The sequence below is a fragment of the Canis lupus genome, chromosome 36 (assembly GCF_048164855.1).
Source record: "Canis lupus baileyi chromosome 36, mCanLup2.hap1, whole genome shotgun sequence".
NCBI lineage: Eukaryota > Metazoa > Chordata > Mammalia > Carnivora > Canidae > Canis > Canis lupus.
In genome coordinates this window covers 27,785,508-27,812,911 of record NC_132873.1, presented here as the reverse complement: position 1 = coordinate 27,812,911, position 27,404 = coordinate 27,785,508, and the positions used below count along the sequence as shown (strand labels likewise).

At 34.3% G+C, this 27,404-nt stretch overlaps 2 long non-coding RNA genes across 2 annotated transcripts in view; one reads left to right on the top strand and one right to left on the bottom strand.

Moving 5' to 3' along the window:
* Nucleotides 1–6,780, top strand: part of LOC140625291 (uncharacterized) — a 72,616-nt gene extending 65,836 nt beyond the window's left edge. The window contains exon 3 of the long non-coding RNA XR_012024643.1: nt 6,708–6,780. This is a non-coding gene — a long non-coding RNA (uncharacterized lncRNA). The remainder of the gene's footprint in view (nt 1–6,707) is intronic.
* LOC140625290 (uncharacterized) lies at nt 482–27,404 on the bottom strand. Its single transcript, XR_012024642.1, has 3 exons — nt 27,195–27,404; nt 1,669–1,768; nt 482–608 (listed from the first exon to the last, which is right to left on the bottom strand). It is a non-coding gene; the product is annotated as an uncharacterized lncRNA (long non-coding RNA).

Below are 27,404 nucleotides of genomic sequence, written 5' to 3'. Positions count from 1 at the left end.
ATGTCCTTGAGCAAACACTGCACTCAAGTCCAGAACTTGGTACATTACAACACATATTCATAACACGAATGTTAGAAATATAAGAAATAATACAGAATATGAAAGTGTGAAAAGGAAATAGAAAAACTGAGGATAAGGAAATGTAAAAAAATAATATTCACAGTAATAGACATAACATTAGGTGAATTTTGGATAACAGACCTTAAAAATATTTTATTTATTTATTTGAGAGAGAGAGAGTTGGGGGAGCAACAAGGGAGGAGCAGAGGGAGAGGGAGAAGCAGACTCCACATTGAGTGCAGAGCCCGATGCAGTGCCTGCCCACAACCTTGACATCACGACCTGAGCCGAAATCGCGTCACATGCTTAACCGATTGAGCCCTCCAGGCCCCTGGAGAGTTTTTTTTTTTTTTTCTTTATGAACATTTGTAGATCTCTGATTATATTAAATAATAAAAGAAAGTTCAGCATTGAATTAAAAATGTTTAGAAATTCCTTAAGAATTGCATATTGAGAACCCTAGAAATTAAAGAAACAGATAGTGAAGTTCATATTTTTCTTCTTTTTCCATTGAGTTTATTTTTCCTCAGTTGCTTTATTAGTGGTATCTAGGAATAAATAAAGAGAGGCAGGTTTAACGAATCTGATGTTACAATACTTGTGAGTACTCCATTCAATCCATCAGCATGATTTATTGCAATAAATGAAATATTGTGCTAACTTTGACTATTGAGATTGTAAAATATGGAGGTTGTTAGGAAAGTCTGGAAAAATGAGAATACTTTTTTTAGGATAAAGGAATCAATATTCTTTCAGATGATATGTGTAAAGAATATGTTTATTCTTTAATTTTGAATATCGTTTTCAACTGAATATCTAACTTCTTTTTTTTCTTTTTTTGAATATCTACTTCTTAACAAGTCTGGATATGCGCCACAATTTCAAAGCTATTTATTTTTCATGAGTACTTTTAGTAATATTTGACAACCTTCCTTCTAACCACCCCCAGGAATGATATTTTAAATACCAATGTTGTTGATAGGGCTTGTTTCTGTGTGTAGGCTGAGAATTTATCATCAGCCAAAAGGTGATATTCCTAGGATCTTAATTATTATTTTTTTTCTTTTTCTTTTTCTTTGAGACTTCAGGCATAAAAATCTGTTTGGGAATTGATTCCTCTCTGTGTATTTGGATTTAATTGTTATATACTGCAAATTGCTTGCTGTTAACATCCATTATTTTATTTCCTTTAATTTGTAAAACTATATTAAATGTTCTTCTTGTGAATGCGTAGATCATAGACTTAGTACAAATGACCTCTAAAGTTTATATAAGTGAATTGCATGGCTTGAAGCCATTACTTTATCTTTGCATTACTTTGTCTCTTTAATTTTAGGAAATGATTGTAGCTCTATATATGTATATATACAATATATGTGTATATAATAAAGCTGTCAGTCATCGTCCTATGTCACACAATGGATTAAAAACCATGTGACAGTTTGTAATCCAAGTTGTGTATATATTGCACAGCTCCTAGGTGTGATGACTCAGATCTCATTCAACATTTCTGAGTCTAATTGTCCTATTCTGAACAATACATATAAGTCTTGTAAAGGGAGACAATTCCACTGTTGACACATATTGAGACTGTATACATACTTTTACCTTGATTTAAATGAGATAATGCTGTTGAATCTGGTTCAAGATGAAAGTTTGAGAAAGCTTCTTCCCTGTCCTCCATTCCCACTCCACCTCTCAGTTTCTGCTGAAATAATTTAAGTTATATTTAAATTAGAGCAAAGATTCTTGGAAAACAAGAACAGATGCCAGATATTTGGAAGATTTTCTTTGCAATAGAAAGTAAATAAAATTAAATTGAGACTTCCATAGCAAAAATTACCAGCTGTAGAACAAATTGGTTCTTCCCTAGACAGCTCTGAAAAGACCAGTTTAGAGCCAATAAATATAAAGCATAGAAATGAATTTTTAGAAGGTTATCAGGGTCATTAATACTGCACGGGAAACTGCTGGACATTTAATACCCTATCCTGTGGTCTGAATGTCTGTTTCTCCCCTCGCCCTCTTCATACCACTGAAATCCTAACCTCCAGTATGATGCTATTCAGAGGTGGGATCTTTGGGAGTGATTAGACTGTGAGGATGAAGCCATAATGAATGGGATTATTCCTCTATAAAAGAGACCTCAGAGAGATCCCTAACCTTTTCCACCACATGCAAACACAAAAGCCAACAGTCTGTGATTTGGAATATACTCACCTGACAATGCTGGCACCCTGATCTTGGGCTTCCAGTTCCCAGAAATGTGAGGGGTAAATGTCTGTAGTTTATAAGCTACCCACTTTGTGATATTTTTATAGTAGCCCAAATAGACTAAGATACCCTTCTTCCTCATTCTATTTAGTTCTGTTAGCAACAGCTTCCTCTCTCTAATGTAAGGCACTTATTCTTCTTTCTCTAAAATAAGTGATCTACCCAGATAATTTTTTTAACATGAGATTTATTATATGATTTGAACACACTTTGAGGTTATCCTCTATCCTCACAATAGAAAGAGAGCAGGAAAAAAGGGGGAAAATGCGTCTTTGTTTAATATGGAAAAATACTAAGCAGATTCATTTCCAAATTAAATATTTCTTTACTTTGGACATTACAATGGTTCCCAGACTGCCCACTGGCCTCCTGATTACTCTACCATAGTAAAAAATAACATTAATCGTTCACTTGAGAGAAAGTGTTTAGAAAACAAACCCAGAGAACCACAGAGAAAAAGATGACTCCCTATAGTAGTAAAGTTAGTCCATCATTTAAAAAAAAAAATATATATATATATATATATATATATATATATATATATATATATGATATATGAGTGATAAGAATCACTAGTACAAAAGAGGACAAGGTGAAATCTCCACAAAATAATTATGTATGATTCAGTAGAGAAGAATTTTAAAATAAAACTCTACTACTATTATTATTTCAGAAGATATTTTAAGCTAAATATCTAAGAAAGTGATGCAAAGCAAAAAGAAAAATTCAACAAAATTACCTTTGGCAGTTAAAAATTATTTGCCAAATATAACTATATAATATGATAAAAATATTGTCAATATGGAAGCCTAGAAGATAAAGTCAAAGGAATTCTGAGTAAAGACTAAAGATGTAATGTGTTTCAAAATATACCATAAATTTTGGGGTTTCAGCATCTTAATAAGGTAATTTCAGAGTGGAAGAAGAAACAATGAGAAGGAAAGAAAATAGAGACTAATGAAATTTTTGAGATATTATATTATGATATAAAGAATATCTTAAAATTTCCCAGAGAAACTAACATAAAGAGGAATAAGAATTGCATTTGAAACAACCTGTCATGAGCAACACTGAATGTTGGAGGTCATAAAGCAATGCACTCATAGTTCCTTATGGCAAGTGCTTTTGAACATGGTATTAATATTTTATCAACCAGGTGTGACAGTAAATAAAGAAATGCATATACATACATATATTCAAGACCTTTACCAATACTTTCATCCCCACTTCATGAAATACCACACAACCCTCCCTCGCATACAAATACACACACACACACACACACACACACACACACGAATGCTTTAAGGTGATAAAGCAAAGGGAACACTTAAGTGAAATATTTAGATTTATAAAAGTAACCAACTTTGTAAAAAATAAGTTCAAAGTTGTTATGTCTGAGAGAAGCATAAAGAGATTTAGAGAATATATTTAGCATTTCGTTTAACATTTCATTATATTTGTTTGATTCTTTTAAATTCATGAATATCTGTAATGATGATAACGATGGCAAAGATTCAAAAAGATTAAACACTGTATGTCTTTAGTTTATTGCATTTATTCAATACACATTTACTGAGTGCTTAGCTTGGGCTAGGCTTGGTGCTAGGTGTGAGGGGTGACAGTACTGTACTCACAATACTAGCATGGTGGGGAAGAATGCAAACTTTAAACTCAGATTGCACAGGTGTTTATTTCTATTTTAATATATATTCATTGTGTGATTTCAAAGTTTATTAATCTCTTTGTACCTCAGTTTCTTCCTCTGGAAAAGAGTAATAGTGGTACCTACTTCCTTAAGGTTGTCATGAGGATTAAATTAGTTTAATCTAATTTATTTTTTAAAATTTATAAGAGCGCTTGTCACATGGCAAATGCATAAAAATGCAACTATTATTCCTATCATTACACTTTAATGGGAAGAACATACGATTCTACAAATCCATACAATAAAATAAGATGGGCCTATTACTTTTATATATTGTATGTCATGGGAACATATATCTGTCTAATGGAAACATATGCCTTTATTTTAAAGCATTGTTTCTAAGAGAGAAATAACAGCTACTCTTTTAAAAACTAAACACTTAGGTGATGAAGAATGCTGTAAAACTACACTTATCCCGAAAGCTCAGAAACCTAGACTCCAGGCACCATTCACATTCTATGCAGTCATTTACATAAACCATCTGGAATCTGGCATCTGTATTCCAGATTTATGATTTAGAGCCTTAGGAGCTTTTTAAAAAGCATTAAACCTTCACTTTTTTTTTTCACTAAAGTCAATTTATTTTAGGATGTTATCTTCTGCAATATAATTATATATCCTCGTTTTGTATATTTTTTCCTGAGTAAATTAAATGTTTTCTTTTTTTATGACATAATTATTTTTTAAGATTGTCTTTCATTCTATAGCTCCTTACAAACATTAAGAATTGTAGTGATTGTTTCATAATTTATATTTGAGTATTCGATAGATGGGTTCTTTTTTGAGATGATTTCTGTATTAACTTGGCACCAAGGAATTGATGTCTCTTTTCCTCCCAGATCCTTCAATTTGGACATTACCATACTTCCAGGAGAGGCTTAATCAGATGAGCTTGTCTTGAAAGGATAGTAATAAAATAACAGGTTCTTTAATCTAGTCACAGTAGTAGAGGAAAGATTTTACTAGGGAGGAGAACTAGGATATCAAGAAGAGCCTAGTTTGTAGTTTTAAGAGGGCATCAAATCTAACAGAAATGAAGATAAAACGGAAATAATGAACAATAGGGCATAGATGAGAATGAGGAGGTAAATAAAAGTAGATGAACAAAATGTTCCAAAGTGAATGGTTCAGTTTTAAAACAGTGAATTCCAAATATGTAACAGTGTTGAGATGATGGATTCCCAGAGACTCCATACAAAATTAGAGATGCCATTTTTAAACAGAAATTTCCTTACCTTGATTTTAATACCAATTTCTAACTATCAATTTTTTCCCGACCTCTTCTTCACATCACTAATGAATCAATATTGATTAAAACATCACTTTTATGCTGAAGGAAAAATAACATGAAGCCTAATCTATTCTGCTCATTAATTTTATTATACCTAATATATGCAAATTCATTATATTTGGTAGCAATACTCTATACTATTTCGTACAGAAGTTCACCTTCCTTCCCCCCCAACAACATTGTGCTAACTTTTACATTTGAAGTTTTGCTTTCGCTCATATTCTTAGTTGGCATGCCCTCCATTACACCTGTTATATAACCAACTGCTATGCATCTCAACTCTTAACTCAAATATTCTCAGAAAACTTTTTAACTCCATTGAATTCTACTTATTTAATATTTTATTTTATTTAGTTTTTATTTATTTATTCATGAGAGACACACAGATGCAGAGACATAAGTAGAGGCAAAAGCAGGCTCCCTGCAGGTAGCCATATGTGGCACTCGATCCCGGGACCCCAGGATCCCACCCTGAGCCAAAAGCAGACACTCAACCATTGGTGTCCCTATTTTTTAAATATCTATTTATATATAATAAAAATTTATTTCCCACCTAGATTTTTTCCATTGAATTCAAATTCTTTTCTCTCATGTTTCTTGATAATTTTTCAGCACAAGGTAAGATTGGTTATACCCTGTCAATATTTAAATAAAAATTAATTTCATTTGCCTTTTTACCTCCCTTTTTCTTTGTTTTAATAATTAAGCAACAATTTTTTGGCAGGCAACTATTTTTTAATGCTTTATTGTGAGAGCTAAGACCTCACCATAATATTGATCAGTAATAGTGACAGTGGACCTCTTTGTCTTTTCACCTTAATGGAAATCATCCTACATTCACTATTAATATAATTTGCTTATTTAAAAAAAATAGAGACTGTATTGTTTGTTTATATATTAAAAATTTCTCTGAGCTAAAATGTAACACTTTCATGTAGGAGATATTGCTTATTGAATTTTTAAGTGTAAATTCTATAGTTTAATGCAAAAGGCTCTTCATTTCCATATGGGAAAAGGGGGGAAATAACTGTAGAAAAAAATAAAAGATAAAACCTTTAATTTAGGAAAAGTTCAGTGCCATTGAATTTAATAAGAATTTACTTTCTAAGTGTTGATATTCCTGTCTTCTTCCTCTTTGAGCTTACAGGATACGATCAACCAGACTTAGACCCTTTAGGCAGGAGAGTGGAAGCATCTTTTTTAGGAAATCTGAATAGCTCAAGATGATACCGAAATATATTTAAATTGGTGTGTTTTCGGTGACAAAGCTCAGCCAGATCACCCTGTGCTAAACTCCATAGTTGGTAAGTCTTACTCATGGACAAAGAACTTTCAACCCACTTTTCAATGTCTTTCTTTTTTTTTAAATATGAGCACACACGAAAGTGTCATCATCTATCTGTGGAATCAACCAGAAAGGCACCTGGAAGAAACAATAATTATGTAAGTATAGAAATCTGTAATATCTTTGAGAGATAAAATAATTTACTGCATCCCTGAACAAGAATAGGTTGCTATTGAAAAAGAGTATCTGGAACATAATAAAGTAAGCTCTTCAAAATTAAAATTAAAATGATATAAATTAAAAGCTCAAAAAAGTTTAGGAAAAAAATTGAGAAAAATCTCTTACAAAGAAGAATATGGAAAATAGGAAACAAAAGGTGTAGTAATTAGTTCTCTATCAATGTCCAACTAGTATGAGTTACAGAGAGAAAACAAGGAAAAATAGAAGGGAGGGAATCATTAATGACAAATCTGTAGTAATCAATAGAGTACTGGTACAAAAATAGACACATAGATCAATGGAACATAATAGAGACTTCAGAAATAAAACCACATTTATATGGTCAATTTATCTATGACAAAGGAGACAAGAAAAACAATGGGAGGAAAGACAGTCTTTTCAATAAACGGTCCTGGGAAAACTGGACAGCTACATGAAAAAGAATGAAACTGGAGCACTTTTTAACACCATGCACAAAAATAAACTTAAAATTGATTAAAGACCTTAATGTGAGACCTAAAACCATAAAAATCCTAGAAGAGAGAATCAGAACTGTAAATACACATTACAAACTGCTGGTTGCCAGAGGCAGGGCATAGGGTGAAAGGGCAGGGGAGATGCAGGCCTCCCGTTATGGAATCAGAGTCATAGGAATACAATTAATGATATTATTATAGTGATTTAATGGGACAGATAGTAGCTATACTTATGCTGAATATAGTATCATGTATAAACTTGTCAAATCAGTAAATTGTACACCTGAAGCTAATGTAATATTGTGTGTAAACTATCCTAAAAATGTAGACAAAATAGTACAATGAAAAAGTCCAATTTGTATTTTTAAATAGATCTATAGTGAGTATTCATTCAGCTGGACTTACTAGAAAAGAAGCTCTGCATTTTCCACAATCATGTATCTATTCTCTCAATGTATCTGCAAATATATGTCAATCAATAATTTTGGAATTGTCTGCATAATATTTATTTCACCAAAGAGAATCTCTTTGTTTCACTCTTGGATACTGGAAGAATTCACTTAAACTTTTTATTTTTTTAAATTTTTGTTCATTTTTTTCAAAGTTCTGGTTGATGTGAGAATATATCTTTCCAAGGACTTGGTTCTAAATAACCTTTGTCTATTTCTTATAACTTCAATTACTCTGCCCATTTACTCCTCAGGAATAAAGGATCTATTCTTTTCTTAAGCTGTTATGAAAAAGCCAAGTCCAAAGTACAAATATTTTTTCCATGTAGTATTTCATATATTCCTTTTTAAATGCCCGATCAAAAAAAAAAAAACCAAAAAAAAACAACAACAACAACAACAGATAAATGCCCAATCAAATGAAAGTTCAATAGGACTAGATTATTCTCTCTCCAAAGAGCATTAGGAAATGATACATGTTCTTTGCTCAGATTTTAACTTTGCTCAATTCTCAGGGCTCTAAGAGTGATTAATCTTGCATTTCACATTGATAAAACTATTTTATATCCTATATAAATTCTAGTCTACTCGGCCCTTTTCTTTTCTCCAAGAGGAATAAATGCCAAATTTGAATTATTAAATTAATAATGATAAATATATAAACATATTTAATTCTCTGCTAATGTAAGAACAACTGACATTTCATCTTCCAGTAAGATATATTTGTTAATGAAGAGAATGTATTAAGCACAGTTCCTTGAAAACTTCTCCTATGTGGATTTTTTATTGTAAAAAAACAACTCATGGATGCATTGAAAAATACATCAACATAAATTTATTGTTACAATGTATGAGAAAGTATTCAAAATATGTAAAGATTTTAATAGAAAAAGTACAAGATTGAAAAATATTTTAAAATATGTTTCCTAAGTATGTTTCTATATCATATAATGTTATTCAATATTTTATTATATATACTCATTGTGTTCAACATTGAACACTCATCTTATTTTTATTACCATTTTATACGTGAAGATTCTAGATCCACAGATCTTCGATGAATTGTAAAAAGTCACATGATTAGTAACAGATCGGGTGTAGTACTGGGAAGATCATCCCCAGTTGCCATTCCCAAATTCAGTCACAATGTCTGTTGTTTGAAATATATATTATCTTCTCCCTCTCACTGTATCAATCCTTAACTCATCAATTATAGAGCTTGTCATCTATAGACAGAAGGGCAGTAATGGAAAAATAGACATAAATGTGCCGATGTTATGACTAACAATTAACATGAATCCAATGAATGGTTAATTTTACAAAAGAGCCTACAAAGAGGATAGTTACTTAATGACAGTCGCATTTTAACATGAATAGAACATTTTTTCCACTTTTCATTGTATTTTGCAGTTCAATCTGTGTCATGAATCCTTGATCTGAAATAAATTCACCATACTATTTGAAGATTAGAAAAATGTGTGTCTTCCCTCTAAAAACTCATAATTCTTCATGGAAGTGAAGGGAAATAGCTCAAATATGCCCCAAATATGTCCTTTTTCCACTAATTATCTTATACATTTCTATATGGTTCCTCACTCATCGCTCATTATTAGTGTTTTCCCTTCCTAATGGATAAGGTACACTAACATTGTTTACTTTTATTATTAACACAGAAAACTATTATATTTGTTATTCTGGATCATGCAAAAATGAAATCCTTTAAAAAAATCCTTGTGTAAAAGGATCAAATGACATTTCTAGTTCCTGACTTATAAACTTTAGTGATTACTAGAAAAACAGGTGGGTGATGGGAGGCTTAATCCTTGGGGAATCTACAGGTAAAATAAATCGACTTTCTCCACAGTACCTTCATAAAACTCAAGATGTCTTTCATTGATGTAAAAGAAAATTTTGAATGCCAGCCATTAATCAAAACAAATCAGTCATTTTGATTAGTTCAGTGTGAAACTAGAATAAATTTCTAGGCAAGTACATTCATTACATTATCAAAAGCCAACAAATATGTATGCCTAAGTCATGACCATGCCAGGTCATGACCCCGGAGCCCTAGGATCAAGTCTTGCATCAGGCTTCCCGCAGGGAGCCTGCTTCTCCCTCTGCCTGTGTCTCTGCCTCTCTCTCTCTCTCTCTCTGTCTCTCATGAATAAAAAAATAAAAAAAAAATTAAAAAATACGGCTAGTATAAAAAATGACAAAAATTATTGTGGTAGATATTACAAAGCTAGTTATAGGGATGTCCAAAGCTGAATATTGTCAATTAAAATAGTCAAACTTTCTAACAAAGTAATTTTGGTGGTAGGATATTTTCTAACACAAGTAATGTTTCTATCTATTCTCTATCTATCATCTGTTTATCCACCTCTCTCGGTCATTTACCATCTATCATCCATCTATCTACCTATCATCTACATATCTATCCCCAAATAAACTGAAAATAATGGAGTAAATCCATCTATAAATTTTATCAAAAGAAACTCCATAAGTTTATTACTCATTTTCACTGCCTTGTAGTCCTGTAACATGTCAAATTATGCATATATAGATGACAGTAAATAGCAGAAATTGGTATTTGGTAACCACAACCACCAGGAAAACAACTAGAATTGTATTGGATTCTTGATTCCTTGCAACAAGGGAAGGTGCCACATGAGGTGTCTCAGCAGAAGAATGTTATAGAAATCGGAATTGTGTTAACAGATTTTGAACAGGATTCAAAAGAGAAGGGTTTTGCTTTCATTGGATGGCATTAAGAAGTAAAGGTAATTCTATTATTGAATATCTTAATTATTTAGAAAGTTATAAGAATTGAGCAAGTCTAAAGTGGCAATTTCTAAAGCAACAGTCTTTTACTTTAACCGAGTTGTTCGAACATTCCTGTGGTTTGTATAATGTAATGCTTATGTTTGTGTTCAGATTTGGATATAAAGTGGTCTTATTTTTGTCTTGCTCTGCCACAGTTAGATAATAATCTTGTCTGATGGTGTTTTATGAAGTTATGTTCCACAGGAGAACATCCTGGTTTAAGTTGGGAATGCCAGGTCAACTTGAAGCAAAAATAGTCATAGCTATTTGTTAGCTTCTGACCAGGAAAAGCTGCTCTCTTCTTTCTCACAGATTTTCTCAAATATTCTGCAAAGCTAATATCTCACTCACCTACTACTTTGTTAAAAATTTCACACAATAGGAGGAGGGGCAAGAGGGCGGAAGAGTAGGGTCCCTAAGTCACCTGTCCCCACCACATTACCTAGACAACCTTCAAATCACCCTGAAAATCTACGAATTCGGCCTGAGATTTAAAGAGAGACCAGCTGGAAGGCTACAGTGAGAAGAGTTCGCGCTTCTATCAGGTAGGAAGACGGGGAAAAAGAAGGAAAGAAACAAAAGGCCTCCAAGGGGGAGGGGCCCACGAGTAGCCGGGCTGAGGCCCGGGCGAGTGTCCCCAGGACAGGAGAGCCCCGTCCCGGAGAAGCAGGAGCTGCACCGACCTTCCCGGGGGAAAGGGGCTCGCGGGGAGTTGGAGCAGGACCCAGGAGGGCGGGGATGCCCTCGGGCTCCCTGGGACAGTAACAGGCACCTGCGCCCCGGGAGAGTGCGCCGAGCTCCCTAAGGGCTGCAGCGCGCACGGCGGGGCCCGGAGCAGCTCGGCGGGCTCGGGGGCGGCTCCACCGAGGGGGCTGCGGGGCGGGAGCAGCTCGGGGGGCTCGGGGGCGGCTCCACGGAGGGGGCTGCCGGGCCGGAGCGCAAATCCAACAGCGCAGACCGGAGCACAGGGCGCTGGGACACAGCCCAGGATCCCGCCTCCCCCCGGGACAGGCAGAGGCCGGGAGGGCCCAGGACAGCAAGGACGCTCCTGCCCCGAGCTGAGCAGATCAGCGGCCCCGCCAGGAGCCTCCAGGCCCTGCAGACCGAGAGCTCCGTGGTGACTGCGGGGGCTGACTCCAGGGCTGCAGAGCTGCCGCCACCACTGGGGCTGTTCCTCCTGGGGCCTCGCGGGGTAAACACCCCCCACTGAGCCCTGCACCAGGCAGTGGCAGAGCAGCTCCCCCACGTGCTCACACCTGAGAATCAGCACAACAGGCCCCTCCCACAGAAGACCAGCTAGACCGACAAGTTCCAGGGGAAGCCAAGGGACTTAAAGTACACATTATCAGAAGATATTCCACCCCGGTTTTTTTTTTTTTTTTTTCTTTTTGATTTCTGTTTGCTTCCCCCACCCGTTTTTCCCTTTCATTCTTTTTCTTTCTCTTTCTCTTTTTCTTCTTTTTTCTTTTTTCTTCCTTTTTTCTTTTTTCTTTTTCTCTTTTCTTTCCTTCTTTCTCTTTTTCTCCTTTTCCCAATACAACTTGTTTTTGGCCATTCTGCACTGAGCAAAATGACTAGAAAGAAAACCTCACCTCAAAAGAAAGAATCAGAAACAGTCCTCTCTCCCACAGAGTTACAAAATCTGGATTACAATTCAATGTCAGAAAGCCAATTCAGAAGCACTATTATACAGCTACTGGGGGCTCTAGAAAAAAGCATAAAGGACTCAAGAGACTTCATGACTGCAGAATTTAGATCCAATCAGGCAGAAATTAAAAATCAATTGAATGAGATGCAATCCAAACTAGAAGTCCTAACGACGAGGGTTAACGAGGTGGAAGAACGAGTGAGCGACATAGAAGACTGATGGAACGAGTGAGCGACATAGAAGACTGATGGAACGAGTGAGCGACATAGAAGTTGATGGAAAAGAGGGAAACTGAGGAAAAAAGAGACAGTGAAAAGACCATGAGGTTAGATTAAAGGAAATAAACGACAGCCTGAGGAAGAAGAACCTACGTGTAATTGGGGTTCCCGAGGGCACCGAAAGGGACAGAGGGCCAGAATATGTATTTGAACAAATCATAGCTGAAAACTTTCCTAATCTGGGAAGGGAAACAGGCATTCAGATCCAGGAAATAGAGAGATCCCCCCCTAAAATCAAGAAAAACCGTTCGACACCTCGACATTTAATAGTGAAGCTTGCAAATTCCAAAGATAAAGAGAAGATCCGTAAAGCAGCAAGACACAAGAAATCCCTGACTTTTATGGGGAGGAGTATTAGGGTAACAGCAGACCTCTCCACAGAGACCTGGCAGGCCAGAAAGGGCTGGCGGGATATATTCAGGGTCCTAAATGAGAAGAACATGCAACCAAGAATACTTTATCCAGCAAGGCTCTCATTCAAAATGGAAGGAGAGATAAAGAGCTCCCAAGACAGGCAGAAACTGAAAGAATATGTGACCTCCAAACCAGCTCTGCAAGAAATTTTAAGGGGGACTCTTAAAATTCCCCTTTAAAAAGAAGTTCAGTGCAACAATCCACAAAAACAAGGACTGAATAGATATCATGATGACACGAAACTCATATCTGTCATACTATCTGTCAATAGTAACTCTGAACGTGAACGGGCTTAATGACCCCATCAAAAGGCGCAGGATTTCAGACTGGATAAAAAAGCAGGACCCATCTATTTGCTGTCTACAAGAGACTCATTTTAGATAGATGGACACCTACGGCCTGAAAATAAAAGGTTGGAGAACCATTTACCATTCGAATGGTCCTCAAAAGAAAGCAGGGGTAGCCATCCTTATATCAGATAAACTAAAATTTACCCGGAAGACTATAGTGAGAGATGAAGAGGGACACTATCTCATCTATCCAACAAGAGGACTTAACAATCCTCAATATATATGCCCCGAATATTAAAACCAATTAATAACCAAAGTGAAGAAATACTTAGATAATAATACACTTATACTTGGTGACTTCAATCTAGCTCCTTCTACACTCAATAGGTCTTCTAAGCACAACATCTCCAAAGAAACGAGAGCTTTAAATGAAACAGATGGATTTCACAGATATCTACAGAACTTTACATCCAAACTCAACTGAATACACATTCTTCTCAAGTGCACATGGAACTTTCTCCAGAATAGACCACATAGTGGGTCACAAATTGGGTCTGAACCGATACCAAAAGATTGGGATCATCCCCTGCATATTCTCAGACCATAATGCCTTGAAATTAGAACTAAATCACAACAAGGAGTTTGGAAGGACCTCAAACACGTGGAGATTAAGGACCATCCTGCTAAAAGATGAAAGGGTCAACCAGGAAATTAAGGAAGAATTAAAAAGATTCATGGAAACTAATGAGAATGAAGATACAACCGTCCAAAATCTTTGGGATGCAGCAAAAGCAGTCCTAAGGGGGAATACATCGCAATACAAGCATCCATTCAAAAACTGGAAAGAACTCAAATACAAAAGCTAACCTTACACATAAAGGAGCTAGAGAAAAAACAGCAGATTGACCCCATGCCCAGCAGAAGAAGAGAGTTAATTAAAATTTGAGCAGAACTCAACGAAATCGAGACCAGAAGAACTGTAGAACAGATCAACAGAACCAGGAGTTGGTTCTTTTGAAATAATTAATAAGATAGATAAACCATTAGCCAACCTTATTTAAAAGAAGAGAGAGAAGACTCAAATTAATAAAATCATGAATGAGGAAGGAGAGATCACTACCAACACCAAGGAAATACAAACGATTTTAAAAACATATTATGAACAGCTCTACGCCAATAAATTAGGTAATCTGGAAGAAATGGACGCATTCCTGGAAAGCCACAAACTACCAAAACTGGAACAGGAAGAAATAGAAAACCTGAACAGGCCAATAACCAGGGAGGAAATTGAAGCAGTCATCAAAAACCTCCCAAGACACAAGAGTCCAGGGCCAGATGGCTTCCCAGGGGAATTTTATCAAACGTTTAAAGAAGAAACCATACCTATTCTACTAAAGCTGTTTGGAAAGATAGAAAGAGATGGAGTACTTCCAAATTCGTTCTATGAGGCCAGCCTCACCTTAATTCCAAAACCAGACAAAGACCCCACCAAAAAGGAGAATTACAGACCAATATCCCTGATGAACATGGATGCAAAAATTCTCAACAAGATACTGGCCAATAGGATCCAACAGCACATTAAGAAAATTATTCACCATGACCAAGTAGGATTTATCCCCGGGACACAAGGCTGGTTCAACACTCATAAAACAATCAATGTGATTCATCATATCAGCAAGAGAAAAACCAAGAACCATATGATCCTCTCATTAGATGCAGAGAAAGCATTTGACAAAATACAGCATCCATTACTGATGAAAACTCTTCAGAGTGTAGGGATAGAGGGAACATTCCTCAATATCTTAAAAGCCATCTACGAAAAGCCCACAGCAAATATCATTCTCAATGGGGAAGCACTGGGAGCCTTTCCCCTAAGATCAGGAACAAGACAGGGATGTCCACTCTCACCACTGCTGTTCAACATAATACTGGAAGTCCTAGCCTTAGCAATCAGACAACAAAAAGACTAAAGGCATTCAAATTGGCAAAGAAGAAGTCAAACTCTCCCTCTTCGCCGATGACATGATACTCTACATAGAAAACCCAAAAGCCTCCACCCCAAGATTGCTAGAACTCATACAGCAATTCGGTAGTGTGGCAGGATACAAAATCAATGCCCAGAAGTCAGTGGCATTTCTATACACTAACAATGAGACTGAAGAAGGAGAAATTAAGGAGTCAATCCCATTTACAATTGCACCCAAAAGCATAAGATACCTAGGAATAAACCTCACCAAAGAGGTAAAGGATCTATACCCTCAAAACTATAGAACACTTCTGAAAGAAATTGAGGAAGACACAAAGAGATGGAAAAATATTCCATGCTCATAGATTGGCAGAATTAACATTTTGAAAATGTCAATGTTACTCAGGGCAATTTACACATTTAATGCAATCCCTATCAAAATACCATGGACTTTCTTCAGAGAGTTAGAAAAAAATATTTTAAGATTTGTGTGGAATCAGAAAAGACCCCGAAGAGCCAGGGGAATTTTAAAAAAGAAAACCCTATCTGGGGGCATCACAATGCCAGATTTCAGGTTGTACTACAAAGCTGTGGTCATCAAGACAGTGTGGTCCTGGCACAAAAACAGACACATAGATCAGTGGAACAGAATAGAGAATCCAGAAGTGGACCCTGAACTTTATGGCCAACTAATATTCGATAAAGGAGGAAAGACTATCCATTGGAAGAAAGACAGTCTCTTCAATAAATGGTGCTGGGAAAATTGGACATCCACATGCAGAAGAATGAAACTAGACCATTCTCTTGCACCAGACACAAAGATAAACTCAAAATGGATGAAAGATCTAAATGTGAGACAAGATTCCATCAAAATCCTAGAGAACACAGGTAACACCCTTTTTGAATTTGGCCACAGAAACTTCTTGCAAGATACATCCACGAAGGCAAAAGAAACAAAAGCAAAAATGATCTATTGGAACTTCATCAAGATAAGAAGCTTTTGCACAGCAAAGGATACAGTCAACAAAACTAAAAGACAACCTACAGAATGGGAGAAGATATTTGCAAATGACGTATCAGATAAAGGGCTAGTTTCCAAGATCTATAGAGAACTTCTTAAACTCAACACCAAAGAAACAAACAATCCAATCATGAAATGGGCAAAAGACATGAAGAGAAATCTCACAGAGGAAGACATAGACATGGCCAACACACACATGAGAAAATGCTCCGCATCACTTGCCATCAGGGAAATACAAATCAAAACCACAATGAGATACCACCTCACACCAGTGAGAATGGGGAAAATTAACAAGGCAGGAAACCACAAATGTTGGAGAGGATGTGGAGAAAAGGGAACCCTCTTACACTGTTGGTGGGAATCTGAACTGGTGCAGCCACTCTGGAAAACTGTGTGGAGGTTCCTCAAACAGTTAAAAATAGACCTGCCCTACGACCCAGCAATTGCACTGCTGGGGATTTACCCCAAAGATACAGATACAGTGAAATGCCAGAACACCTGCACCCCGATGTTTCTAGCAGCAATGTCCACAATAGTCAAACTGTGGAAGGAGCCTCGGTGTCCATCGAAGGATGAATGGATAAAGAAGATGTGGTTTATGTATACAATGGAATATTACTCAGCCATTAGAAACGACAAATACCCACCATTTGCTTCAACGTGGATGGAACTGGAGGGTATTATGCTGAGTGAAATAAGTCAATCGGAGAAGGACTAACATTATATGGTCCCATTCATTTGGGGAATATAAATAATAGTGAAAGGGAATATAAGGGAAGGGAGAAGAAATGTGTGGGAAATATCAGAAAGGGAGACAGAACATAAAGACTCCTATTTCTGGGAAACGAACTAGGGGTGGTGGAAGGGGAGGAGGGCGGGGGGTGGGGGTGAGTGGGTGATGGGCACTGAGGGGGACACTTGACGGGATGAGCACTGGGTGTTATTCTGTATGTTGGTAAATTGACCACCAATAAAAATTATTTTATTAAAAAAATAAATAAAATAAAATCTCAAAAAAAAATTTCACCCAATAAATGACTCAAATCACTGATATAAAATGCATACACCTACAGATCAGTAATACCTCTCTGAAACAGTACTTTCATGGGAGGACTGTGATAACTCAACAGCAGAAAAGTACAAGAGGATTAGAATATAGTGATAAATCTGTCTTGTTTTAAACTACTAAGTTTGTGGTAAGTTGCTATGACAGCAATAGGTAACTAATGCAATGGACTTTGTCCAACAATGTGAAATTAACATTTTCAAGTGAAAATTTTGAGGAGGACTCAGAGGAACAAGGTTCTGCTTTCATTGGATGGCATTAAAAAGTAAAGGTAATTCTATTGTTGAGTGTCTTAACTATTTCTTTTTTTGTTGAGGAATAGAGCTATACAAATTGAATCGTCTTCTTTTTAAAAACAGGCATTTTTTGAGGAAAAAAAGGCATTTAGGACACAAAACCTAATATAATATATTCAACTTAGGGGAAACTAAATTTATGTTAATCGAGTGAAGGAAAACAGACATAAATGTAATTATGTGATATGGCCTATGTCTACTACCTTGAAGACAGCATGAATAAAAAGAAGTTTTGAGATCTCACTTAAGAAATAGTAAAATCTGAAGCATATCTATTCTGATCTTCTAACTGGGTCAATATAGCAAACTAAAGTTCATGCCACAATATTAGTGACACTTATTTATATATTATAAGTTAGAGGGAATGCAATCTTGAAAAATTATGTTTCTATTAATTTTAGCATAATTGACTAAGTTCAAATGTTGAATAAGTTTATATATTTAGATATATATAGTAGAAGGAATCAAGTGCCATTCTTGATTCATAATAACTTAATTTATTAAAAAGAAGCATCCAGATTCATTGCTAGAAACTCTTTATTTTAAGATGAGAAAAAAATCAAAGTACATGGAGAATAAGGAAGTGCTTTGTGGTCAATGATTTTTGATTCACATTTCAAAGAAAATTAGAGGCAAACGTAAGAGAATAAGCAAAAAAGGGACTTATTGTTGCAAAAATCCAGATGGTCTGACAGTCTGAAAAACATATACTTGTCTCCGGACACCTCTGTCTTACTTTCTCTTACATTCATCTCAATGTGGAGAGGGCTACTTAATGCTCAGAGAATATGGGTAACAACTATTATTTTATTCTAAAAAAAGTTATTTGATAAAATACAGATTTAGTTGAGTGAGTTGAATTTTTAAATTTTATCTTTGCTCTATGTTAGCACTACCAAAATAAGGTTTTGAAAATGTTATCAATCTGTAAAATGTATGCTTATTTCATTGTTCTTTTCTTACTAAAGAAATCTGACTAATCACTAGGTAGATTAATTTACATCGTGAGCCTTCAAGTTGGTGTAATTATCTCATTTTTCAAATTTGTTTATGGGCAAAACCAACTTCTCTAAAGGTCATGAAGACCTAGCAATATTGATGTGCCCTCAATACATTTTTTTTTTCGGTGATACTTCTACTAGCACACAGAAATGTAAAAGGTGAAATAATAATCTCAAATCTCCATTTCTCAAAGATAAAGAGAAGACAGTACTCAAAAAAGTTGGCATTTGAAGTATGCATCAATTATTGTAAAACATATCATGTATCTTATCTTTATTTACAATCATCAAATCAGATAAAACTGGGAATAGGGACTATGAAATAATTAGTTTAATTGAGCTAAATGATTTTTTTCTTACAAAAACAACGACAACAACATGAATTTCACCTCAATAAGATTTGGATTGACACCAGCTAAAGTGAATTCTGGGTAAATTTTCTCTGGATTATATGAGAAATAGAAATATCCCATGAGAGGGACTTCAGTCATTACCACTCTAGGCCATGGGCTTATCTTTAGATCGACTGGGTCTTTAGTGAGCTGATCAGTGAAAAGTTAGCTCTTGGTACTTTCTGACCCAATAGGTACAGCTTTCACTATATTTAATACAATTGTTATTTACTTTTCTCTCCTCTGTCAAGCCCTATCTTTTTTCCCTGTGAAAACTTAATATTTGACAAGGAATTTTTCTATGAGACAGACTTGGGATGAAAGAAAGCTTTATTATTGCAAACTGTGAAACCTCAGTAAGTGTCTAAGTTTCACTCTGAATTTCTGAGCCATTGGCTGGTTAAATATGAAGTGAGAAATATATGTTAAGAGCTTAGCAAAATGTGTGTTCTCCAGTAAGCATTTAATAAGCGAGAGGGGCCACTGTATTACAACTGTGCCCAGATAATTCCTTGGCTCTCTATCTAGACGATTTGGAACGCTCATGTTAGTCCTTCTAAGGTGGCATTATCTTGAATTTCAACTCGTGATCAGTTTTTTGAAAAATTATTCATATCACCTGCCTTCCACTCTTTGACAGTTTCTTGAGTGTATGCCTTATGCCAGAATGACAGAGGAATTGATATTTTTTTCATATAAAGTGGAAAATAGATGCATTTGACAATATATTGCATCAGATAATCAGTATTATAAGATAAATTCATAAAATTAAAAGATTGAAGTTAGTAACTAGTGGCAGCCTCGTGATATGACCTATGCTCGTGACTATAACTCCCCTTATTGTGTGTCTGGTGCAGACCAATCTGTGTCTACCCTATCCTTTCAGGTCCTTATTTCTGGGTCTCAAACATAAAAAATCCATCAGGATCTATAAGTTTTAAATTTTATTATAACATTAGGATATCATTAGGATATTTTGGTTTGTCCTATTAAGCCTGTGGGTATTTCTTTCTTATAATATTTTACAGTTTTTGTTATGAGTTTTATTGAGATGCACACCACCCTACAATATTCATTTAAAGTGTCCAATTAGGTGAATTTTAACATATTCACAGAATTGTGTTTCCATTACGTCAATTCTAGAACATTTTTCTTATCCCAAAAAGGAATTACACCCCTTAGCCATCACCCTCCAATTTTCCTATTCCCCCTAGCTGTAGGCTACCACTACTCTGTTTTCTGTCTCTACAGATTTTCCTATTCTAGGCATTTCATGTATAAATGGAATAATTCAATATGTGTTCCTTCGTTTCTTTCACTTAGCACAATATTTTCAAGTTTCATTCATGTTGTAGTATGTGTCAATATTTTATTCCTTTTTATTGGCAAATAATATTGCATCGTATGGTTATACTGCATTTTGATGATCTAGCTATCATTTGCTGGGTTTTCCATTGTTTCTACCTTCTGATTATTGTGAATAGTTCTTTTATAAACATTTGTGTACAAGTATTTTTTGTGCATTTTTATTCTCTTGAGAATATACTCAGGAGTGGAATCTATGATACTTATGTTCATATGCTTAAGGACTACCTAATGATCTTCCAAGGCAGCTGTACCATTTTACATTACCAGCAACAATTTATGAAAGTTCCAATTTCTTTACATCCTTACCAACACTTTATATCTCTCTATTTGATTACAGCTGTCCTAGTGAGTGTGAAGTATTTCATTATCTTTTTTTATTTTTTTATTTTTTTAAAATTTATTTTATTTTTTTTTATTTATTTTATTTATTTTATTTTTTGAAGTATTTCATTATCTTTTTTTATTACATTTTTCCTGCTGGCTAATGCTGGTGGCTATTTTTTTCTGGTCTTAATCATGTATCTTCTTTGGAGTCTTATCTATTCAGATAATTAGGTTGTTTGACTTCCCCGAGTTGTAATCTTTCTTCATATACTATAGATGCAAGCCCCTTATTTAATATATGATTTGGAAAAATGTACCCCCACTTGGTAGATTGTCTTTTCATTTTTTTAATTGTGCCTTTTTAAGCACAGAAGGTGTGAATTTTGATGATGCCCAGTTTATCTATTTTATCTCTTGTCACTTGCCTGTGCTTTGATGTAGTTGTTACGTTTTAATATAAAAGTCATATGTAATCAGGATGAAATATTTGGAAATAACAGAAAATTTTAAATAAAACCCACAATCCTTAACCACCATTCAAAGGCAACCACTATTAATATTTTAGTATCTTCTTTAGCTTTTCCATTTATTTGACAAGGTTGATATTGTTGTATATACCCTTCTTCTAGTGCTTATCTTTTAAATTAATATTATAGTCAAGGTATTTTCCAACCCTTACAGCTCTTTTAAGCAATGTCTTTTAAAATGTTCAATTGCATTTATTGATCACAGTTTAGTCTAAAATTTCCCTCAGTATTGTACTGAACATTTAGATGTTCTCATTGTTTTATCATTTCCATATCTTAAATTATTTCATCAATCAAGATGCTCCAAAGCAGACTATTATGTAAAAGAGTTATGAATATATTTAAAGTCCTTGATATAAATTGGCCATTTGCTTTCCAGTATACCAATTATACTACCACTAGTGATAATTGAGCTCTCACTGCTTTCTCTTTATATTTATCTGATTTAAATTTTAGTAGATGAAAGGGTTTTGTATTTAACATGTGGATTTAAATTTCTGAATTTTTATTTCATATCATGGATTTTTATAAGAATAAAAATATTATTTCACAAAAGCAAATAAATGTGCTTTCAGAAGTTGAAGTTGGGCTACTTGAAAAATCTCTATCTTTTCTCTATATTTTTAATATTAGACTCTACTTATTAATTTCTCAAATGAAGCTTTTTTCTTCATCTGCTAGCTTTTGCTTTTTATAACAGGGTACCAGAGTAAAAAGTATTGATTTCCTTGACAGAAAGAAAGAAAAGAAACACTTGTGTTTTATCTTCTATAATGTTCTCATTAACACTTTGTACAAAACAGTAATGGCTTAATACATTGAACGGAGAAAAATCCAGTGGAATATATCATTATAGTATGGTATAAAACAAGTTGAATGAGTGATCTGTAATTCTGAAATATGAAATCTACATTAGGAGACTGAATGACAAAAATGAAAGGCAAGATGCTCTAGATAACTTGCTGCTAAAAATCTCCCAAAATTTGCTTCATTTAATTTCTTTATAACCTACTGACAAGGATGATATATTACTTATTATTTTAAAAGAGTCCTCAATAAACCAGAAAAGTGATGAAATGCTCTTTTGAGCCTAGACTCAGAAATAATTATAATTATCTGCACTATTTAGCTGGAAAAGAATCAGACACTGTGCATGGTCTGTTACTTCTACTATGATATTTGATAATCTATACATACAAGTCATTGAAGGTCACTCAACCTTAGAATGCTTCAAATGGACTTAGTTAGTCTTAAATGAATAGTCAAGTATATGTGCTACTTTTCAATTACCCACCTGTCTTAAAGCTACTTAAGTATGAATTTTTGAATCGTGAACACATTGATTTTATCTGCCATTGATAAAACTTAAAAAAACTCAGTTATTTTGGACTTGTAAATATACTTTATTGAATAGACTATTAGAATGGTAAATATATAGTTATTTCACACTGTAGATGTTTGCCACCAAATGAAGCTAGAATCATAATTCTTAATTAAGTGCAATGTGTTCTTTTATCTTGTTTTGAGTAAGCAATATGCCATCATTGTGAAAATAATAGACATTTTCCTGTGGCTTCCATAGCACTAATGTGGATGTTTAAAAATGTGAAAACAATTTTGAAATGTATAAGCATATGCTTACACATGGATTCGCAAAAACTGTATTATATAACCTTGTTAAGAGAGTCCTAACATAATAACAATTTTACATATTAGACCCACAATTATCTTTAGTCCTATGGGATCTGTTTCCCGGGTATTTTCTATAATTGATCCAGTTCTCACTGCCAGCAAAAGCATGAAGGTTAAAAACTGCATCTCCAGATTCTAAAGTTACTGTAGGATTTTATCTATGTTTATTACATTTCAGTATATCAGATCTTTATTTCATTTCTAATTGAGGGAGAACTCATGAAAAATTTTCTATTGTAAACATATTTTATTTTATTTTTTAATTTTTTTACATTTTTTCTCCCAAGATTTTATTTAAATTCAAGTTAGTTAACATATAATGCAGTATTGATTTCAGGAGTAGAATTTAGTGATTCATCACTGACATATAACACCCAGTGCTCATCCCCACAAGTGCCCTCCATAGTGCCCATCACCCATTTAGCCCATATCCCCACCCAGCAACCCTTAGTTTGTTTGTTTTCTAAATTTAAGAATCTTTTTGGGTTTACCTCCCTCTGTGTTCTAATCTTATTTTATTTTTCCTTCCCTTCCCATATGTTGACCTGTTTTGTTTATTAAATTCCACATTATGAATGAAATCACTTGATATTTGTCTTTCTTTGACTTATTTCATTTATACACTCTGGCTCCATCCACATCATTGCAAATGGCAAGATTTCATTCTTTTTGATGGCCGAGCAATATTCCATTATATATATAAATATATATAATATATAATAAATATATATAATACATATTTTATATGTTAATATATATAATATATTTATATTATATATAATGTGTACTGCATCTTCTTTATTCATTCATTACATTGTGGACACATTTTAATTGATATCAGTAGAAAGAGGTGGTGATGAGTGTGGTATATCCATGTTTTAACTATCAAGTACAAATGAAACAATCCTTTGCCTATTATCCATGTGTCTAGGCCCAGCCGATTGTGTCTTATAACATTCTCCAAATTGTACAGAATGAAGCAAAACACAGTATACATCAGGATGTTTAAAACTAAACACCAAAATTATCTCCTGAGATCTATTTTCAGTTAGTAACATATCCATAAGGAGTTGGATCATTTCCCAATTCTTAGTTATCAAATAGGGATGTAATTTGATAAATAGATTGTGGATGGGAAAAGTGGCTTTAACAAAAAAAGAGATATTGTACTATAATCTTCAGCTAGATGCAATAAATGGTCAACAAGGAAGCTCCTGACCACCATTGTGGTTAGATATGTATGTACAATGCATAGAATTGTGCCTGGCATATAATATACTCCCACACGTGTTGTCATTATTCAAATATGAGTTATTTGTGGGTTTGGTGCTTTCATTGAGATAATATTGAGAGTATCAGATATAAAATTAGAGATAGGTTTGTTAGTAAAATTGATAATTTTCTTAATAAAAGGCAAAGTTAGTGAGAAAAAGTATTGAGTCATTCATAAGCCTTTTAAGACTGAGAATTAGTATATATACATCCTCCACTGAACTTTTCAGGGTAAGGTTTTCCAAGTACCTTTTGATGAACTTCCAAGTTATTGATCTATGCACCTTATGCATGAAAAATAAATAAAATGTTATGTCCTCATTGTGAGACTGGGTGGATACTGGGAAGGCAGAAAATGTGATATGTGATATTTGCAATATTTCACTAAGGCAGAATTATCACTGGCAGAGGATACAATGCTAAAAGCAAAAATTTATGACAGTTAAGGTAAACATATACGTTTGAGAGTTGACTCATAGATGAGTCAGTATTCTTTAAGTACAGCAGGAATTTTGAACCAATCAAAACTTATATTTTTATGCCATTAGAAAATAACATGACAAATGGCACTGAAAATCAGTGAACTTATAAAATATCTTAAAACAGGAGAGTATATCTTTCTCTATCTTTTTAGTTTCTTTCGTTTTAAACTTAACATATATTAAAAATTCCACACGCTGTGGGGAAAAACAAAAGGTAATGTATTCATTTGAACTAAAGATTTAAGATGGCTATTTTATGTAGTTAAATCAAAATAAATCGATAAACAATTATTTTTATACAACCTCATCCTCCTTTGAATACCACTATTAATCTTGAATTAATTTTCTCATACAATTGTTATAACAAGTAACAACATTATTGGTTTTTATATCCCAAATCCTATTTTTTTAAAAAAATATAAAGGGCAAGGAGAAATATATTCTCTACAAATCAATATTAAAGAAACAAATTAAAGCTATATTTCATTTATATAACCAAGTCACAAGATTGACTATTCCCTGTTAGGGTACAAACAAATCTTTTATAATGGGTAACAAAAATAGTAAATTTTGCTTTTTTTCATTCTCACATCCATAACTCCTTTTATAATATGTTTAATCACTAGCTTTCATTACCAAAAATTGCTTATGTGCACCATGAAGTCTAAATGCAAGGAGACTATTATCCTACAAAGGATTCTGGTCAATACATGCGTTTTCCTAAGACTTCACTACCGTATAATATTCATCCTTCTCTTAGACCCTAACTATACACTAGATGCCAGGCTCTCTAACCTAATTTCTGTTATGACTTTATCTTGACTTATTTCACCTATTAGTTTTCTGTTGCCTCAACTCAACTGTAAACTACAGGTCCCTATCTTCAGTCCAGTGAGAGAACTACGTCATCTCACTAGAAGACCTTACTGTAAGTTCAGTTTGCACATGTTCAAAATGGAGCTCATGTGCTTTCTAATATAACATTAACCTTTACTTGAGACCCCATGAAAGATAAACTCCTTGCCATCTACACAATAATTTCTCAGTAGTTTCCTATTTCTGTAGAAACTTAACAAACTTATTTTTTAAAATAGAAGTTTTTTTTTTTTTTCTCTCTCTTTTGGCTAGAATTGTATGTCTTGCTTCTGAAAATTTGCTATTTCCCATTCACTGGCACTCATTTTCATCATAATTGAGCTTAATATTAAGGCTAAAAGGTCATAATATATTCTTACCCCACCAAGGCAAGGGGCAAAATTTTATTAAGGAAGAATGGACACTATATTTCTTATTTCATTTAAATTAATTGCTAATCCTATTAGCCTATGCAAAATTGTGAGAGTTCTACATAAGAGAGAGCTCCAAGGCCCATCTTATAGTAGATCTGTGTGAAAAGAAAGAACAGTGTGGACCACGAGGGAGAATGTTCCAAGTGAGCCAAGATAATTGAGCTGTTCTATTTCTAATTCCCTTAACTTGGTCACTACAAGCTACTTCTTCTAGCATGGAAATCCACTTATGCACCTGATGTTGAGCCACAGTTTGGGAATCCTGTAAAATATGAATTTGAACAAAAGAAATTAATCTTGAGCTTCCCCTAGAGGGTAGACCATGTAACTATCTCATATTGTTGGTGACATAATTGTTAAAGAAATGATTTGAGGTGGATGATGTTATTTATCTCTCTTCCATATGTCTATTCTTTGATTATATGGAGCCATTTTATATAGTTTAATAATATTTGTGTTTCATATTGTTTTCATGAAGAGAGTTTAGTATTTGTAGGCATCCAGAAATAAATTTTGACCTACTTTAAATTCCTTTTATTTAAAGAAATTATTTGATAAATAATTTTCCTCAGGAGTTTGAATTTCCTTTATGCTTTATCTTCAAATTGTTTTTTTAAATATCAGTAGACATCCTTTTATTTTATTTGTATCACATTAATAATCAGTGCTTACCAGAGTGATCTCTTTAAATCCACTTTTTAAAACTTGGCCCATGTTACTAATTTGAAAATATTTAGGTATTTCTCTGAATTCTCAATAATCACTTTATGTTTCACATATTCTTTTGAAGTTGGAGACCCTGTGTAATTTACCTCCCTAGAAAGAGCATGGCAAATGAGAAATGAGACAAGACAGTAATTAAGACAGACTTTCATTTTACTGTCATTGGCAGTTAAATGTGACAGTTACAGTGAATATTTCATAACAAGCCATTCCCTAGACAATGAGACTGACATTTGTAAACAGTTTAAAGATAGTGAGTAGAGATTTCATGATTGGATGAGTGATAAAATAGAAGTAAAACTCATCCTAATGATACCCTTGTGCCCTCAATGTTATCCACTACAGCACGACTCCTAATTCTGATTGAAGAAGGCCAGTGAAGTTCACATGAAACAATGAATGATTTAATGATGAACTACCTGAGTATACTATAGTCTACAGAACTTATTTATTTGTTCTTAGTATTTTGTAATTGTCTGAGAATGAAAGCCAACTCAACCACTATATGTGGTTTCTAATATTCAGAGCATAAAAGGATATTGTGGGCAGTCCCTACTTACCTTGTTTTCATACTTTCAGTTTTCATTTCTTTACCCAGAAGTTGGTTTTCCTCTCTTATGCCACCATACACTAGCATGATTTAATCATAACTCTGAAATCATAATGAAAAAGAATATTGCATAGAAAAGGAAAAAGCTTCAAGCCTACTCTGACAGTGCCAGGGGATTATGGGAAAGAGGAAGACAGAGATTGAAGGGGGGCGTTTGCAG